Source organism: Propithecus coquereli, unplaced genomic scaffold (genome assembly GCF_000956105.1).
Source record: "Propithecus coquereli isolate 6110/MARCELLA unplaced genomic scaffold, Pcoq_1.0 Scaffold209, whole genome shotgun sequence".
NCBI classification, from domain to species: domain Eukaryota; kingdom Metazoa; phylum Chordata; class Mammalia; order Primates; family Indriidae; genus Propithecus; species Propithecus coquereli.
Window position 1 is genome coordinate 42060 of NW_012145967.1, and position 11650 is coordinate 53709.

Sequence of the window (11650 nt, forward strand, 5' to 3'; positions counted from 1 at the left end):
AAAAAAAAAAAAAAGAAAGAATGCAGAATCAAGAAACCGAGGGCCGGAGACACGTTTGTGCCTCTGGGAGGTGCTGCCACCACAGCACGGCCTAAAAGATACGGAGACATCACTCGGGCTGCCCTGGGCCAAAGACACGTGCCATTCCCATCTCTTCTATCTACATTTTGCTTCTAATTGGGGTTTTTCTGGAGATGATACCTTAACCTGAAAGAATGAGTCTTGCTGTTTTACTTTATGAGTCTAAAAAATAAATAAATGAATGAATAAACAAAAGAACGCGTCCCCTGCTCCCAGACAGGGCAGTGGAGGCACAGGTCGCTAGACACGCAAGCCTGTGACACACCTCAAGTGCCAGCACGTTCCCGTGCATTCGACAGTCCCACTGAGCGTGGGATCGAGATGTTTGAGTTCCAGCCCTGGCTCTGCCACTCGTTTGCTGCGTGGGTTTAGACAGACCACTTGACTTCCGTGGTCTGTCTGTCAGTGGAGATCGTAGCACCTACCCCGCCTACCTCGCTGTGTTTCTGTGGATGAGGCAACATGCAAAGTGCTTTGTCAACTGTAAAGTGCTGATGAAACATAATGAACCATTGTTACTATTCTAGGAAGGCACAGACCTCCTCCTATTATTCTAGGAAGCCACAGATTCCCGCCTCTTGCCCTTTGCAGACTGACCACACTCCTTGTTTCCGGGGGACACGCATGGTCTCACTGCCCCATCTGTCTGAGTCAACCACGGAGAGGCATCTCAGACTCCCTTCCCCAGCCCCTCACCCAGAACACTTCAGCCTCACACCCCTTAGGCCACCACACATAGGGAAAACACCTTGGGCATATGGTTCGTATTTTCTTCTTGTCAAAACCACAGAGACAGCCAAACTGCAACAGGAAGAAAGTCCTGCTACGTGAATTTCATTTTGGCCACTCCTTTGTTAGTGGTTGGTGCTGCACCTACTGCTGAACTATGATTCATTCAGCCTACTACAATCCTGTTTTCCATAAGTCGTTTTTCTTATATTCCATCCAGAACCGACTTGCTCAGAGCCCAGGACTGCTAACAACAGCGGGGCCAACCCAGAGACCTAGATAAGGGAGAACAAACACTCAGGTGCTGAATGGGAACAGGTCAGTTCTCATCCATCTCCCCTCTTAGTCCCCATGACTGAGTTTCTCTCTTTGTCCCCAACAGGAGATCATGGATTGTGAAACACCTTAATGGGGAAAACAGCCACAGGGCACCGGCTTAGCGGGACCGTATCCAAAATCATTATGTCATGAAAAGCTTCTTTCCCCAGGTACAGACGGGCTGTTCTCCAGCAATTATCCCAAATAACTTTTTATAGGGAAATGGGGCTGAGGAGGAGGGAGAGAGACAAGAATTTATAGCCAGGGAGAGGCACAATTCCCCAATTCATCTCCCTTGGCTCTGGGTCATCTCACGTTGATAGAGGCGCTGTGCCCTCCTCCCGCCCGCCCTACACCACCCCCTTTTACTCATTAGGAGGGAATGTTGACGTGCTAATCGCTAAGCTGGCTCTTATCATATTTCACAAAGCCTGGAGTAAGCCCTTTAAAGTTGGGACTGAAAACAGTTTTATCTCTGTATAGGATAAGCAGCGGCTGAGCTACCCCAGGAGGGGTAATTAGCTGGGAGAGGATGGTGTGATGGAGTGGGATGAGCACTGCTCTGGGAGTTCTAGACCCAGCTCTGTCATGAAATAACAGGTCCCTTACAGAATCTGGATGCAGCACCAAAATGGTCCTCCCAGTCCCATCCAGTTGACAAAGCCAATGAGTCTCTAAAGGGACTGTGCTGAGCCACTGTCAGTCTGCCTGGGCTGAACGGAGGCAATTTACACGTGGTGGAACCTAAAACGTGTTCTAGGGCCGGAATTTCCTCACTCTTCCTAGAGGAGAGGTCAGGAAGGTGACTGGGGGTGGCATGGAGGAGGGGTCGGTGTCTGGGGGTGGGGAGAGGCAGCTGCAGAGGACAGGAGACTGTCATTTTCTGTAGATGACTTGGGAGACAACCAGCCCAGGGATTGGCCACCCAGTTTGGGGGCCGGTTCAAATGGCCTGAAACTAACCAGTCAGAAACCTGAGGAAGGGGTGGAATCTCAAGAATGAAGTCACCACCCACTCACCTGTAACAGGAGCACCAGCAGCAGCAATGCCTCCTGAGAGATCCGAGTGGGGATAGCGCCCGGGTGCAGGGCAACCGCCCTGAGAAAGCGTAAGAGCCGGCACAGAAGCTTCTTTTGACTGCCTCGCCCACGTGGAGATCGTCAAGTTTCAGTGGATTCCAGCTTACTGTATTTGACGCTAGGTTAGTTTTGTTAATATTGTGAAGGACTTTATAAATACAAAACTTGAGAGGCAAGGATATAATCACTGAGTATTTAGCCATGCAGACTATAGCTTTTATAATCTTCTAACACATGGCCAAGTCCTTCTGGGGATAGTGTCTATGGCAATGGGGAATTCCCATGACTAACTTGATCTGGCCTCCCCATAAGATATTAGCATTAATGCCTATGTTGATATGATACAGATATCGTTAATAAGTTTCCTGGTTTCAACACTCCAGCAAGAACAGGGGAAGTCCCAGGAATAGAGCAAAGTTCAGTTGCTTAACTTCTCACTCTTATATTGTTCTTCAAATATCCCTTCAGGCTTCTACGCCTGAAGAAAACAGATTTTCTCCCAGGGCGCCTCAGAGGACCTTCCATAGCAAATGGAAGGATCAGGCCTCCTTCGGGAGGCCAGAGATCTGCAGACCAGAACCTAGAGGCTATTGAGTCAAAACTGGTGGATTCGGTTCCAAGAATAGCACTAATATTTTAATGTATATTTCCTACAAACAAGGACATTCTCTGACATATAATACAATATTAAATCAGGACATTAACTCATATATATAACTATCGTCTAATCCCCACATCCATTCCGGTTTTGCTAATTGTCCCGATAACGTCTAGGACTCCACATTGCATTTAGTTGTCACGTCTCCTCAGTCCTCTTTAACCTGGAACATTTCCTCCATCTGTCCTTGACTTTCAAGGTCATGGCACCTTTGAGGTTCATATGAATCCAGATTCAATAGAAATCCAGATTCGTGGATGCTATTGATTCAATGGGTTAGAACACCCATTACCAAGATTATTCGTTTTCATGTCTAAATAATACCAGATTTGATCACTGGGAGCCCCTTTAAGCTAGTTCTTGAGTGTTTCTGACATGTCTCCATCAATCTTTGAGCACTTCCTGACTTTCCATATGACGAAACATTCCAGGCTCTTCTTGTACTTTCCCTGCCACACCCACGGAATCAGCCACTTCTCCAGAGAGTCCTGGCTCCTTTTAGTGGGGAATAGTATTTGAAACTACGATCTGAGCACTAAGTCTGTTTATTGCTGTTGGGATTTCCCTGCTCCCAAGCCCTCTCAGTAGAGGGAGAGGACACACACACACACACATACACACACACGCACTCTTAATGTATTGTGACAGAAAGCAAATCAGTGGTTGTCTGGGGCTAGGGGTGGGACAGAGAAATTGCAAATGCAAGAGCTACAAGGAAACTTTAGGGGTGATACAGATATTCATATATCAAGACTTATCAAAATGTACATTTTAAATATATGCAGTTCATTGTATGTAAATTATATATCAGCGAAGCTGATAAAATTTTTGACATCCCTGGATTTATCACCACACAAAGAAAATAATACTCTATGGTTGTCTAACACTGTGGCTTCTGAAGTATTGTTTAAAGAAAAATAATGAGAAGAATTTTAAAATCAAGAAATTCTTCTCAGGTTTACTAAATACAAAGTAGGAATGATTTTTAAAACTCTCTAAATAATTTTATTAAATTAAGATATAAAGTTTAGATTTTGCTTTTTTTTTTTTTTTGAATTTTTTTATCAAGTATGTTTAGTCCAGGAGCAGTGGCTAACGCCTGTAACCCTGGATCACTTGACGCCAGGAGTTCAAGACCACCCTGGGCAACATAGAAAACCTCATGTCTACCACCCCAAAATTAAAAATTAGCTGGGTGTGATAGCATGCACCTATAGTCCCAACTACTTTGGACGCTGAGGTGGAAGGACTGCTTAAGCCTGGGAATGCAGGGCTGCAGTGAGCTATGTTTGCACCACTGCACTCCAGCCTGAGTGACAGAGCGAGATCCTTTAAAAAAATGTTTAATAAAAGGGACTGTGATCTGAAAACAAATGCTTACTCTAAATATAAGAGAATTCTCCAAAACAATGATAATGAATAAAGTCAATAATAAGTAGAATCATTTGCATGCATGAAAAACATTTAACAATTTCTTTTGTAAACTTCGTGACAAAAAATTTTTAAGGCCAGGTGCAGTGGCTCACCACTGTAATCTTAGCAAATTGGGAGGCTGAGGCGGGAGGATTGCTAGAGCCCAAGAGCAGAGTAAAATGAAATAGAAAGCGAAGGGGGAAAAAAAGGATGAATGAAACAAAAAGTTGGTTCTCTGAAAAGGTAAATAAAATTGATACACCTCTAGCTAGATTAACCAGAAATAGAAGAGAAAGAACCCAAATAAGCTCAATCAGAAATGAAAAAGGAAATATTGCAACTGACGCCACAGAAATACAAAATATCGCATTGTTGGTCAATCAGTCATTATATGTACACAGTGACATGCTGGTGCATTTTTTTAAATTAAGAAATTTCATTTTTTAGAGCAATTTTAAGTTTACAGAAAAGATTGAGCAAAAAGCACTAAGAGTTCCCATATACTCCCTGTCCCCCGGCTCCCCACAATTTCCCCTATTGTTGACATCTTGCATGAATGTGATACTGATAAGCCAATATTGATACATTATTATTGACTAAAATCCATGGTTTACATTAGGGCTCACTGCTGCTGTTGTACAACTCTATGGGTTTTGACAAATGCGTAATGTCAGGTGTCCACCATGACGGTATCATACAGAATAGCTTCGCTGCCCTAAAAGTCCCCTGTGCTCCACCTGTTTCTCTCTCTCCACCTCCCCACAGTCCCTAGAAACCACTGATGTTTATGCTTTCCCAAAGTTTTGCTTCTTCCAGAATGTCAGATAGTTGGAATCGGACAGTATGAAGCCTTGTCAAATTTGCTTCTTTCACTTAGCGGTATGCATTTAAGTTTCTCCATGTCTTTTCGTGGCTTGATAGCTCATTTCTCTTTATCACTGAATAATATTCCATTGTATGATTGTATTACAGTTTGTTCATCCACTCATCTATTGAAGGGCACTTTCGTTGCCTCTGATTTTCAGCAATTATGAATAAAGCTGCTGTAAACATTTATGTGCAGGTTTTTGTGCAGACATGTTTTCAAGTGCTTCAGGAAAATACCAAGGAAGAAAATTGCTGCGGCGTATGTATGGTACGAGTGTGTTTGGTTTTATCAGAAACTTCCCAATTGCCTTCCGAAGTGACTGCACCATTTTGAACTCCCACCACCAATGAACGAGAGTTCCACATCCTCGCCAGCATTTGGTGTTGTCAGTATTGGATTTTAGTCATTCTTATAGACGTGCGGCAATATCTCGTTGTTGTTTTGCTGATAAATGTTTTAAACTGGCTCTCCAGAAAAGGGAAAGTCCTGATTTGTTTGCTGAGTTTTGTGGTATAAATACCCCACCATGGGGATGTAAATTGGCCATTACAGAAAACAGTGTGGAAGTTCCTCAAAAAATTAAAAGTAGAACTATCATGTGATTCAGCCACTTCCATATCCAAAGGAAATAAAATCAGTATCTCACAGAGATATGCGCACCCCCACGTTCATGGCAGCATTATTCACAACAGCCAAGGTATGAAAGCAACTGAAGCATCCACCGACGGATGACTAGATAAAGGAAATGTGGAATATACACACAATGAAATATTGTCCAGCCTTTAAGAAGAGGGAAAGCCTGTCATCTGTGACTACATGGGTGAAGCTGGAAGACATCAAGCTAAATGAAACAACCCAGGCACAAAAAGACAAACGTTGCCTGATTTCACTTATATGTGGAATCTTTAAAAAGTCAGACTCACAGGAACAGAGAGTAGAACGGTGTTTACCGAGGCCTGGGGCATGAGGAAAATGAGGAGATGTTAGTCAAAGTGCACACGCTTTCATTTCAGTTATACGATGAATCAGTTCTGGAACCAGCATTCTGACAGCACGGAGACTATAGTTAAGAATAATGTATACTTGAAATTTACTGAGAGCAGATCTTAAGTACTGTACTCTCATCACAAAGCAAAAAAATTAACTATGGATAGTGATGGATGTGTTAATTCGCTTGATTGTGGTAATCATTTTACAATGTATACTTATATCAAATCATCACATTGTACACCTTAAATATATACAATTTTATTTGTCAATTATACCTCAGTAAAGCTGGAAAAAAATAAAGTTTTTTAAAACTCGCACGATGACCAATTTCAAGCATCCGAAGTGATGTCGGCAAGTGCAGAGTTGAAGATGCTCACAGGCGGCTCTGTGAGCGGGTGCCGGCCGGCCTCCGTGCAGAGGGCAGGCTCTCCATAAGGCCTCTGTCATCTTCTCGTTGTCGTGGATTAAAGAACTTCTCTGGGTATTTTTGGACTGGATGGCCACTACTTGATTAAGGGTTGGTGTCCTGGGGCTCGGAGTGGGGAAACCATGTCAGCAGCTTTCTCTACAGAGCCCAAGCTGAGCAAAGTTAATTTTGGTCTTAATGACAAGGATGCTAAGGGTGGCAGGTGGGTATCTGGCCATCACTTAGTTGTTAAGTTGTTCCCATCCATGCACAGGTGCTACAACAGATATCCCCAAGCTCTAGAAGATGGCTTGCCCCTCAAGCCATCTCAAACGGTACCTGCCCTCAAGACCAAGCCACCTATGCCTCCCCCATCTGCTGTTTGCTTCCTTTTAAAGAGAGCTCTTTGGAGGAACCTCCTTGTTCCCTTTTCTCCCTCACCTTTCCTCGTTCCTCTCACCGTGGGTAAAGAATTTGGTTGGTGATTATTCGAGTACAGCTGAGACAGAGAAACACCGGTTTAGAAGGCACAAGAAAATCCCATCCCCCACCCAGCCTCTAACTCTGACCCCTGCCCGGCCTGCTCCCCCATACCAGTTCTGGGGCCAACCTCTTGATCTCCATGGCCAATGGGGTTTCCATGGCTTCTAACGGGACCTGTGACACAGATGTTACGCTTTCTGAAATAAGGAGACAAGGTACACACACGGGATTATATGTAACCGGTCACCATCTTCCCAGAACACTCCCTCTTAGTCATCAATAATTGGAGTTGGTAACAATCATTGATGATTTAGTGTTCAGCAACTGTTCAATTAAAGCTAATCTTAGCCTTTGTACATGAGATCACGCTTTGAAGTGTGACCAAATGAAACCAGGCTCCACGAGAACAAAGCAGGTGCAACGATGGAGTCAAAGCAGGGGCTGGGGGCAGACTCCCGGGCCCTGGGCCAGGTCCTGTCACCTGAATCCCCAATCCAGTGGCAGAGAGGGGAACGGTAGCACAATCAGCAGTCGGGATTAGTAGGGTGATCATCCCAGATAAGTGAAGCAATTTGTCTACACGGAAGACAGCTCCCCTGGTCCTGCAGGCCCAGCCAGTGCCCGGCACTCTGCTGGCGTCTCCGGCCCACCCTAAGCACCCTGCGATGAGCCCAGCTCTGACCTTGGGCAGATTGTGCAACACCCATGAGATGAATTTCCTCATCTGTTACCTGAGACCACGAGTCCTTCATGATGGACAGGTGGCCTGGCTCAGAGGGAACAGCCACGGGCTGGAAGCAACAGGGAATTTAAAACCAGTTTTGTCACCATTGGTGCCATGTGACCTTGACTGAGCAAAGCACTTCATTTGGCCCTGTTTTTTCTCTCCCTACTAAATAGGGGTGGTGACGATGACGATGATGCTGGCCTAGGCTGGGATGTTAGGAGACCTCCCTTGTAACTTCCTAGTCCACGAAAGACCCGTAAAACCTGATCCGAGTCCCAATTCCGTGACCCGGGAGAGTCCAAAGTCCTCCCCACAATTTCTGTGACTGCTGGCGCCTCCCTTCTCTCGGCTTGTGCCTCCGGTAGCTCGTTAGTGCGCTACCTCCCTCTGTCTGCTCCACATCAATCCGGATGCCACCCGGCCTCTGATTGCCACAAAAACGTCACTTACTTGCAAGCACCTTGGGAAGTCAGAGAAACTACCACGGAGGAGGTGGCCCTGGGCTGGGGTCACGCCATGGGCCTCACCGCCTTTCACCACCTGGCTTGCTCCCCTCCCACGGCCTCTGTGGTAAACGCACAAACACCACACTTGTGCGGCGCTCCCTGCCCAAGCCCGGGTCCCCCTAAAATCTCAGCTTCTGTCCCAAAGCATAGATCAAAGTATTCCCCCAACCAATCAGCTTCTTCCGTCCGAGGGAAGTGCTGGTACACACAGTTTTCTCCACTTTGTCACAATCAGAATAACTCGCATAAATGCGCTTGTGTGTAGAGCGCTTTACAGACCGTCTCAGCAGATCCTCACAGCAACCCCAAGAAGTGTGGCTTCACAGACAGGGAAACAGGTTCAGAGATGTTAAGTGACAACATCGCACACCTGGGAAAAGGTGGGGCCTTTTCTTCTACCACCTGCCCCCCAAGACTGGTCCCCAGGGACATCTATCTGCTCTCAGGGACACATTGGGTAGCAACCCCCTCCCTGCCATGAGGGTAGAAAATTTTGCTTCCGTACCGCCCCCCTCCCCATCCACTAGGATTCTTCAACCAGGGGAAGGAAAGTCCAGCTCTCTGACCACCAAGGAAGAAGCGGGTGCCTTCCAAAGGTCTTTCTCAAGAGCAGCAGGACACAGGCTACTTCACTAGGATTTGGGCTGGAGAGAGAGACTGCCCCCCGGCTTCTCTCCCTCCTATATTTATTCTTCCTTGTCCCCGTCAACCGTCCCCACTCCCTCCCCGTCTGCCCCAGTGGTTCCCAGCCAGGACACCTATGCGCTGGCTGGCGTGTGTGACAGAGAAAGGAAGGGGGGCGGCAGAGAGAGGCATGAAGAGTCAAGTCCGGTGAGGATAGGGAGACAGACGCAGGGAAAGTTCATACCAGGATGGAAACAGAGAACCCCTAAGTACCTATTGTATGTAAAACCATTTTAGGGATTTCCCAACTAATTCTCAGGCAACAATGACAACAAGGAGAGAAATCGGAGTTTACCTTAGCAACAGTTACCGGAAAACTCTGCTAGGCTGCCACTCTTTTTTTTTTTTTTTTGAGACAGAGTCTGGCTCTGTTGCCCGGGCTAGAGTGCCGTGGCGTCATCCTAGCTCACAGCAACCTCAAACTCCTGGGCTCAAGCCATCCTCCTGCCTCAGCCTCCCAAGTAGCTGGGACTACAGGCATGCGCCACCATGCCCGGCTAATTTTTTCTATATATTTTTGGTTGTCTGATTAATTTCTTTCTATTTTTAGTAGAGACGGGGTCTCCTCTTGCTCAGGCTGGTCTCGAACTCCTGAGCTCAGAACAATCCGCCGGCCTCGGCCCCCCAGAGAGCTAGGATTACAGGCGTGAGCCACCGCGCCCGGCCTAGGCTGCTACTCTCGAACAAGGTTTGGCGTGGGCAGCTCATAAGCAGCCGTGCCACCCTCCCGAGCACAGCCCCCGCCCGCTGGCAGTGGAGGGAGGTGCGGTGGACACGTGGGGGGTCGGAGCAAACCGGCCTCAGAGTAAAGATCGGCTGTGGGTCCCATACAATAGGAGGACAGGCGAAAAGCTGCCAGCTGCCCGTGCTACCTGAAACAGGGCGAGCGCGAGGGCTGAGGGCGCGGGCTGCGAGACCCTGCAAAAATGGGACATTTATGCCTAGGTCACGGGGCGAGTGGAGGTGCAATCCCGGTAACGCCCTGCGTTGAGGCAGCGCTCCGGGATGTAGCCGGCGCTTTCACGGCATCATTTTATTTAGAGCAGTGACCGGCGCAGACTTGAGCTAAACCCCCAGTGTGAACGCCCCGCACGCTCCGCGGCGGGTTTGCGAGCACGCTCCTCTGCCCTCGCCCCAGCGCCGGTCCGTGCACGGGGTGCCCGTGAGAGGCTCATTCGCTCATTCCCTCACAGGACGGTTCCGAGCACCTACCCCGTGCCAGACGCTGCTCTAAACACAGTGACAAATTAGGCCCAACGCTTTCTCTTTGGGAAACTTTGTGTCCAGTGGGGAGATGGATAATTGAGATACGAAGTAAGTTTACTGAATGGCGTGTTACAAGAGGACGAAAACCATGAAGGCGCACTCAGTAAGCACCGGCCGGTGCTGCTCCCGTGTCGCCGCGACCCTGCAGGACAGACGGGCTTACAGGACATCCTGCTGGTGTGCTGTGTGAGGCTCAGAGAGGTTCCCAGCCTGCCCAGGGCCACACAGGTGGCAAGGGCCAAGCCAGGACTCAGAATCCCTCTCCTGCTCCCCAAGGGGTGGGAGAGGAAGCCAGCCGTCCTCGGGGAGTGGCGAGGCATGGAGGGGACTCACCCACAGAGAAGCTCCTGTCACCACAGCCCTGCCCCCTCCCTCCCGGCCCAGGGAGCTGCCAGAACTTGCCAAGCAGGACACTCCAGGGCAGCTGCGGGCAGGGCCTGGCCTAGGCAGGAGCGCACCTGTGAGGAGGCTGCTCCTGAAGGAGTCTCCTGGAGCTGTCCCGTCCCACCATAGCGACAAGGGTTCCCACAGTGCACAGGCTGTCAGGGGACACCAGCCTGTTTTATTGACTTTCCACTCAGTTGGCTCCTCCAGGCCTGTGGTGAGGAGGCCGCGAACAGAAGGCAGCGAAGAGGCGGCGTGGCCGCCTGCAGCAGCGTGGCCGGCAGCCCACCGAGGGCAGCCGTCGCGGCCCGGGCAGCGCCCTACGTGACGCCCAGCTACCGGAGCCGGTGGGCAGGGCTCCGACAGCCAGGCCCGGCTCAGCAGCCTGTCTGCAAGCAGGACGGAGACAGAGTCCTGCACACGCAGAAGGCCCATCTGGGCTGGGGCTCCAGCAGGCGTAGAAGAGGGAGGTTCGGGGAGCCAGGCCACAGCCACGGGGCTCAGCCTCCTGCCCAGACACTGCAGCCCTGTGTCCCTGCAGCGAGGCCGTCCGGCTCTCTCACCCCGCCCCTGGAGTCAGCCTGAACACACTGGGCGTAAGCACTGGGTCACCCTCGATTCCAGCCTGCCAGGGCCTGCCACTGGGCTCCCGCTGGTGCTTCTGGTGACAGGACCTCTGTGCCTTTCTCCACGCCTTAAAGTCCTGCCGATGCCTCTGGGGAATCCTGATTTCTTATGGACGTCTTGTCTTGCTCTTTCCAGATTCCTCTCCCATTCTTTCTGAAAAATGTATAAGCACCTGTACCAGGTGTCAACTTTGTCACTGTGACATCTTGACAAGGTTCCAGATGCTGCTCGCCTACTTTCCTAGGTCTTGCAGTAACACTGCCCCTGAGGTACCCCCTGAATCCCAGATTGGGTCACGTGAGTGTGACTGCCTAGAGGTCTACCCACCCGACAGCAGGCTCTGTCTTACCAGACAGGCGTTGCCCCCGGGGCCCTCAGGCCCTGCGTCCTGTCCTCACACTATTTCCCCACCCCAGGGAGCAGAGCCGGTC